Raw genomic sequence first — 9,142 nt, forward strand, 5'->3', positions numbered from 1 at the left:
ATAGTACTTTTACTTGGGTAGAATATTTTGTTACTCTTTCCACCTCTGCGTCTGGGTCATATTTTGTTTTACTTTGTGTAGTTTTGTTGATGATTTTCCTGCCATGTTGTATCTGTTCAATATGAAGTGACAGGTGAATTTACACCAGAATAAGATATGTATATAGATAGAATGTAGATATTATAGACAAACTGCCTTTGGTGCCAAAAACAAAAAGATACAATGATGCATTTTAGGATCCTTAAAAATTATTAAATGCAGTTATCTGCTGTCTGTGACCAATCAGAACCAATGATCTAAACGATAGAGAGGGACATTAGCTGTGTCCCAATTCAGGGGCTGCATCCTTCAAAGGCCGCATTTGAAGACTGTCCCAATTCGAAGGGGCCTTCAAATGCAGCCTGCCGTCTGTGTTGCCAAGTCTGCGGTTTTTCTAGCCGTATTAGGCTACTTTTAAGTTGTTGCCATGGGTAAAAATTATTACACCCCCAAACGTACAACTCCAGTGGAGAATTCGGCCGCTCGATAGAGAAAATCGCATTGGGAGTTTTGGACTATTTTTGTTGCAGAGACCTGGCAACCCAACCCACCGTCCGTCTCCCTGGCCGCGAAGGATAGAACCAACCAGGACAAGTGGATCCTTCGCAGTGTATTCCTCTGCCCATCCCGCGGCCGAGGAATACACGTATACATGTAAGTATTGTGTTTTAATTTACTCAAATAACCAACTAAACATTTTAAAAGCCGGTGGTCTTTATTTCTGTTTTACCACTGCACGGCTTTATTCGTTAGGTGATCTGATATATTTAGTTTTTTTTATGGATAAAGTAGCAGACAGCTTTATTAAAATGAGGACAGCAAATGAGTATTTATTTACCGGGCTGAAAAACTCGGCCACTCTTTCCATAGGTTCTCGTGTAGGTATTGGGGGGCCTTATCCTATACAAATCCCACAACAACAAAAAAAATAGAATTTGAGTATCTATAAATATGATTTCTGGAGTATTTTGTATGTAACGTTATGGCTACTGATGCATCATATTTTTTAATTTTCTTAAGATTGCACCCCTGCCTTGCAGGTTAAAAAAAATGGAACAACCAAAAAAAAAATATATAAACTATGCAAGTTAATAGACACATCTTTGCTGAAATGTGTTGTGCTGTTGTGTTTGAGGTTGACAGACATGTTTATTTTCTCTGCCTTAGGATTGAAAGTGTCCTGGGACAGGTAAGGGAGTGGCAAACTTGGCCATGGTTTGTCTTCATGAATGAGGTGTTGGGACAACCCCACTGTCCTCATTGCCTCCATCCCTGAGGACACACCAGGGCCAAGTTCAGCAGTGGATGACCAAGATGAGCAACTCCAGCCAAGAGGAGACGAGACCAAGGAGACCGAGGATGAGCTGATGAGTTACTGAGGGAGGACAGGAAGAGAGAGACAGAGGAGAGAATGGACTGATTGTTTTCTCTTCTTGAGAGATTGTTGAGAACTAAAATTTTGTTTTTGTAAATTAAAATGTGTAAATGAAATATTATCATTCTACCCATTATTTTTGATATGCAAGTTATAATTTTTAAATTAAATAAATAATTCTGTACATTTATTTTTGTCATGTCAATTAATTTGTAAATGAAACAAATTGTTCTATACATTTTTATTTACAGTACTTTTTACAACTATTTACATAAATTACATTTAAGAATAGAGAAACAAAATAAATGTTAAAATTAGCAGTACATAAAACAGATGGAAGAAAATGTTTTAATGTAGTCTTTTATTGAGCTGGGCGGGGAGACCCTGGTGAAGCCTCTGTCAGCGGGACATCATCTGGGATCAGTGCATATTTCCACTGTACCAACAGGTTTGCGGTGCTGATTTATGAAAGATGTTTTCAGAAAGAGGGAAGAATAAATGAAATTAACTCACATCCTCAAATCAAACCATAAAATATTTTAACATGCATAACTTTTCTATGAGCTGAACTCTGCAGGACAGCGGCCCTCCAAGACCAACGGTGCCTATCCCTGATCTATAAGACATATTTCTAGTGTATTTTATTTTTAGATTCTTTTTTAAACGATAACTAATATCAAAATCTAATATCCATGTGTAAAAAGTCAGTTTTCCATAAAACCACAATATTTGCCTCTGAGATGAAGTTGAATAAAAATTTGAGGTACTTCACAATTATGCTCAAATACAGAGTAAATGCATTTCGTTACATTATTTGTAATATTTAGCAACTGTTGACAGCTGCCGTTGAAGAGAACTGAAATGAACATTTATACTGGACTTTAAAGTTATATTCAACTGCCAAAAAACAACTAAAGATGTTTACCTCAGCCCATTTATGTGCATAATAAAGAGTATAAACTATATAAAATTGTATGTTGGTAACATATTAGTCAACATTTTGTACATTAGTTTACTGGAGTAAATTGAAACCCAATACTTGCATTTAAAAGTGTAATCTGGCAATTTCTCTTCAAAAATCTGACGTCGGGGCGCGCAATGAATTCTGGGGTAGGCAAGGCTGCGAAGCATCCATCCGAGTATCCTTCATTTCATGGGAAAAGAAGGATGCATTTGCAGGCCGTATTTTGAAGGAGCCTTCGAAGGACCTACGAATTGGGACAGCCTTCGTCGCGCCGCGGTGACGCAATCCGCTATACCTTCCACTGTAAACGAGTCTCGGTGCGTCCTTTGAAGGCTGCGCCGGCCGCGCACTTAAAAGGACACAGCCTTCAAAGGATGCAGCCCTTGAATTGGGACACAGCTATTGTGTGTGTCACATGTTTAGCCTGTGTTTTGATTTGTCAAATGTGCCTTTGATCTTTTTCCCGCCATTTCTGTGTTTCCCTGATTACCCTCATTAGTTAATTTATCCCAGCGGTGTCTTGTTAGTTATCTCGTTTCTGTTCACTACTTAAGTTACACTCTCCCCTTCAGTCTTTGTCCAGTCACCGTTATGTATACTTGTTATGTTATGTTGGAGTGTTTTCCGGCATTGCCTGTTTTGGTTTCTAAGAAGCTTTAAAGTTTTAGTTTGCATTCTGAGCTTTGGAGTCTTCAGCCTCTTCCTGGTACACCAGCCCATGACACAAGCAGATCTCGGCACACATTGACTACCATAATATTTTTTTCCCCACAATGTCTGCCGACATCTGCTTGGTTACAAATATTCTTCCAAATATCTTCCTTCGCTTTCAGCAGAAGAAAGAAATTCATACAGGTTTGAAACAACTTGAGTGTGAGTAAATGATGACTTCATTTTTGGGTGAACTATCCCTTTCAGGTCCTTGTTTAAAGCAAACGTTTGTGAAGCTCAAACTGAAGTCCAGCTCGAGTCTGTCTGATGCCGCAGCGAGAGACCAGCTCCTGACGCAGGTGAGAGATAGAGGGGAAAAACGCACAGAAATCTGAGCGCATTCATAGAGGTTTTAAGAGATGTGCTTGTTTCAGCTGGAATCTGTTCTGGCGGGAAGAGGGATTTCTGGCGTGACGCTGCGCTGGACTCAACTGCCCAAACAGGAAGAGATGCGGAAGGAAGCTGCGCCAGGTGAGTGTGTTCATACAAGAAATACTGGAAAACTTAACAAGACTGTCTATTAATTCAAAATACAAATGAAATGGGAAACAAAGTCTTTATAATGTAATGAACTTTTCATTTACAGCTCAATGTGCTCAAAGAAAGAAGTGATGACGGGAAAACTTTTGGATCAGTTCTTCAAGACGTCAAGTCTTATTTATAGAGCATATAAAGTTTAATACAACCGTAATTGATCAAAAGTGCTTCACAATACAATAAAAAATAAATCAATAAAGTAAAGAGAAACATTACATTACTTGTATATTCTCTGTTCCTCAATGCTGATCACCATAAAGTTGTATTTGAAAATTGAGACTATGGATTCCTGAAAATGCTCAAACTCTGAAGTTGCTTTAAATAAATTTGTATCACATAAAGTGCTATTATTAAAGGTCCCATGGCATTTTTCTATTATTTTATAATGTTTCCTGAGGTGTACTTATATTGTTAGTATGATTTTTACATCATAAAATGTCATAATTTAGAAATAAAAGGCTTTTTTTTTCTATACTGCTGTTTGCCCTGTGGCTGAATGCCCTGCTTCAAGAGGCGTGTCTGCTGTGAGACTTCAGTAAAAACGCCCACTGTTGTGATTGGCTGACATCACGCATTTGAAATGAGTATCAGATAATAGGCTTGTTTGAGATGAGCAAAATCTGCGCAGAACCGATCACCGGTGATCAGCGTGAGATAAAAAATATATATAAAAACTAGTATGTATTAAAATAAAAATGATTGATGAACAGGTCTTTCGAATGGAAATAAATAACAAAAACTGTGGGTGTCTTGTTCATCATATTTATTTTCATATAAAAGCAAGATAACTTAAATTACATCTAGTTTATCAGAAACAAAACGCACGAGTGTGAATCCCGCGATATCCGCCTTTGATCTCGCAGGTGTCAGATCCACTACGAGAAGAGACAACTGTCCGTCTTGCCTGCACTTTTTTCACTCCTCCCCTCACTGCAGCCGCCTAGTCTCAGCTGAATTTCAGGCGAGGCGAGGCGCATCTCAAACAAGCCTCTTGTAGCGGAGGGGGCGTGGTTTAACGAGGTCTACCAGGCACGAGTCTGCCAGAGAGACGGGTGGACCTGAGTTCACTTCACATCAGTTCTGTCAGTCTCAGTTCAGTGAACTGTTGTAGCTACTAGCATATACTTCAGGTTATTAGTTTATTTCTAGTCGGAGGGGCTGTCAGTCATGTCAGAAAGTTAGTAACTTTAGTAAATTATGGATCAGCGCTGACTGGAGACGCGAACCATTTAGAACGATTCAGTCTGATTTGGTGAACTGGTTCGGTTCACTAAAAAGAACCGGTTCAAAAGAATGATTCGTTCGCGAACTGGATATCACTAATGTACCAGAGACGGACCGATTGCTAACAAAGTTATTTATAGTAACTATTGAGTTATGAGAGCGCTGTCAGTCAGCGCAAGTTTATTGTGTTTGTATCTGAGAGTTCTGAATAAACACGAGTCCCAGTCACACCGAGTCCGTCTTCATCATTATTACCAACTTTGTAACACATGCAAAGTACCATTACAGCTGTCGAGATGAACGAGTTACGAGTAAGTGTTGATTTTAGCATTATTTTTAGATATGTTCCTATCATATGAAAAGCGTCAGTGACACGCATTGAGTACACAGCGCAAACAAAGACACAACAGCAGTAATCGAATGTAATCCAGTTTATTGTGGGGAAAGCTTGCTAGCCCGGATATGCTAATGCTTACCCCCCTTCTGCTTAATCTCGAGCCGCGTTTTTGTGCCTCCGCTGTGGGCCAGATGCAGTACTGAGGGTCGGTGATGTTGAAGGCCGACCGGCAAGTGCAGCCCGAGCTTTGGCGTGCGTGAGGTTTATCTCTAAAGAGATGTGAGTCTGCCGATGTTGAGCAGAAACTCACAACTACATGCACATTTTAGAACAGATAGATGTGACGAGGACGTACAAAAACACTGTCTCACAAGATAGAAAACACGAAAACACCGTTCTGTCTGGAGAGAGAGAAGCCGCAGCATGTGCACGAATAATAAAGTTCTGTGTGAACTTGAATAATTAGCTACACATCAGAAATCACTGATCACAGATCAGAAGGAACTGAAATAAGTCTTCTGTTTTCATTTGTACATCCAAACACTGAGAAACTGCCAACATTCACTCGTTCGCAAGCCATGATCTCTCGAGGACAAACAAATATGGCGCTCGCATGGGCATGCCAGATTCTCTGGGCGGAGGAAAGGGAGGTAACCGTTCCTGGTATGATGTCATACCAGGAGACTTCAGGATTGGCTCGTCTGGCCTGTCATTTTCTCAAAGGCAGAGAAAGACAGCCAGAACTCGGTTTTACACCGATCAAAATTTCTAGCCACTTGGGGACAATATTCAGGCTAGGGAAACTCATATTAATGTTGAAAAACCTCATAAAATGAAAATTTCATGCCATGGGACCTTTAAACTTAATTTGACCATTTAGAGCAGTGCTGTTTTATTCATAAAATGAGTCCCTGGTGCCTAAATGCGGAAGGAGATCTCTCATGTCTCTCTCATCCCTGCTTCATCTCAAAACTAGGGTTTGTAATGACAGAAGACCCTCATTTGTTCTACAAACTTAAACCCAAATAACACCTTAATGCATAAATCCGTGGCCATATCAGGAAACAGAGACTCGTGAAGACAGTACCAAGGAATCCACAGACCTAATGTAACAGAGGCAGGCCAATAAGAGCTGTGTGTGTAAACCTCACTCCCCTGGCCTCAAGATGAGCACTAGAGACTGACACTAGAGGCTGTGGTCTTTAGTGTCCTTGTTAGTGTCCTCCTCCTACTCCGGATGTAATGGATATATAGTGATATATCCACTTTGGTGGCTGAACAAAAACAAGGCTTGACGCTCACTTTCCAATGTGTTCGAACTGAAAAATATTTATTACAAAAAACTGCAAATATCTAAAAACAACAAAAATCAAAATCTCAAGAAAATAAAGGATTAACAAGATATAGATAGGATTGAAGCAGTCTGATATCTGTTAGGCCGTGAGGTCAAAGACTGTCACTTTCTGTTCTGGCCACGCCCTCAGGGGAAGTCACAGGTCCTTTATTCCAGAGGCCTTAGATCTCCAGCTTCAACCCCTAGATGGCATCAACGCACATAACATTGAAAGTTAAGTATTTAACACATACATTAACTCTATTTTAGCTCCTACAAATCCGGCCCCTAAATATTTTAAGCTTAACCTTAAGCATTTACATTTATTTACAAAAGGAGCTATTAATGATCTATAATCTAATAACAACAAAAAAATGAAAAAAGCTTTTTTAGTGAAAGCTTTTTTGAGCTCCCTATATGCACCTACGAGATTGGTACCATTGTCAGACCAAATAAGTTTTACCTGGCCCCTCCTAGTCAAGTCAAGTCAACTTTATTTATATAGTACTTTTAACAATGCAGATTGTTTCAAAGCAGCTTTACAGTGTTAAACAGGAAAATAATGCAGCATAATTTTATCCAGCCGTCTAGCCATTCTGGAGAAAACGGTGATTCAAATTAAAATTTCAATTATCATACAGTGACAGTGTGGGCTTTAGATTAGTAATTAGATCAATAATTTAGTTTATATGGTTAATTTAGTTTAATAAGTAGATTTATTTTGATATTTAGTTGAAAAATTTAGTGTCCCCAACTGAGCAAGCCAAGCCAGAGGCAACAGTGGCAAGAAAACCAAAACCCCATCAGGTGACCTAATGGAGAAAAATAAACCTTGGGCTGTTTCCTACATATGAATCTTCTTAAAGCATGGATTCAGGAGTCCGTGTCCAGGGAGCTGGCCATTTCAATATGAACGGCTCTGCATGACAAGCATATATAAAGTACGCCATATTTTTTGACACAACTTCTTCCTCTTTTTGTTTCTATTGGGCCAATCTTACATCTTACAATTTTACATCTGTTTTCTTCTCTTCAGAGATCATCACATAAACACAGTGTTTATGCACACACTGCTTGTCTTCATTAGGGGTGAAGAACCAAGGGTAATTTTGCATCAATATCCAACCCGTTCTCACTCCCAAGGTGTTCAAATCTGAAGCATGGTCAAGTGCCTTCCGCGTCACAATGAAGACGCTAAAGGCACCCCTAGGTGTCACTATATCGATATGGAAGCATCTGAGTAGCAATATTCAATTTGCAGTGCAATATGTAAAATGGCAATGCATTTCAGTATTTCAATTTACATTTTACATACCATGTGTGCAACATTTGGAGCAAAATGATAATTCAAATTGAATAATATAATTTACATTTGCTATTTCATACACTAGTTTTAACATATCATTGAAAAATATATTTTAATGCTTTAAGTTGCAAAATTAAAATGTATTACGGAAATTATTGAATGGTTAACATGTTCAAGCAAACAAATAATTTAAATTTAATTTTTCTTAATTGCAATTACACTCACAATTATGATACTTGCGATTGCATTTTCATTATATGTCCCGCAATGAATGTAGAAAAATTCAATGTGGAATTGAAAATGCAATCCGAGCCGATCAAGTCTCCGTCCCGCCCTGTCAATCATCACATCAAGGTGGGGCAAGGTGTTGAAGACCTGGCGGCAGCAGAGCTATTAGAGCGATGGGTTTACTGGCAGATGAAGTGGAGCGAGAACACAGAAATGATCACGCGCATCTGTCAGTGACTGTTCTGTTGGACCAGCACGTTATTAGAACCATAGATATTTATGGTTAGAATGTCTCGCAGAGAACGCGCCTGGCGCTTGTGCACCTTAACACGAGCGCGGTAGCGTGTCTGCTGAAGTGAGCGCTGGTTTACAACAGGTTATTTTACTCTCAAACAATCTTAGACAAGCTGTCATGATTAATGTTTGCTATATCAGTATGGCTTTATTTTTTTCCTCTCATTCTGATTGTTGTTTCATGCATCAAATATATTAATAAAACGATGTGTAGTCCATCTGGATGGTGATGGCTGTTATTTATAACAATAATAGGCCTAATAATAATAATTTATGTTCCCAAAAATAACTCTGGTGATGTGTAAAAGTGAGTGCGCTGTGAGTTACACTTTTAGATCACTGTGACCTAACATTTTGACCCCATGGTAAGATCACTGTGAGACAATGTGTTGACTGGGATATGTGCTCTGGGCAGTGTTGATTTAACACTGGGGATTTTGCTGTGCAGACAGTTTTGTGATAATCTTAGACAAACAATCAGAGTTAAATCAGTGCTTTTGGTGACAATCGTGTAGTGTGTAGTTTCAAAGATGTGATAGAGACACACAGACAGGTACTTTTATTTAGATCGCAGACATCTTTAATGTTGTAATAGATATTTCACTCTTGACATCTACATAAGCTGAGAGAGTGTGATTATAGCTTTAATATTACATTACAGAACAAACATGTCAACTAAAATGGTTGCCTGTAGAGTTTCACAAAACTCCAGTGCAAGTGGTTCATTTACTGTTTACAAATAGAGTTTATCCAAGGCCATACAGAACCAGAAAAACAAGAAAAGAATGTTTGAT

This window comes from Gobio gobio (genome assembly GCF_949357685.1).
Source record: "Gobio gobio genome assembly, chromosome: 2".
Taxonomy (NCBI): Eukaryota; Metazoa; Chordata; class Actinopteri; order Cypriniformes; family Gobionidae; genus Gobio; species Gobio gobio.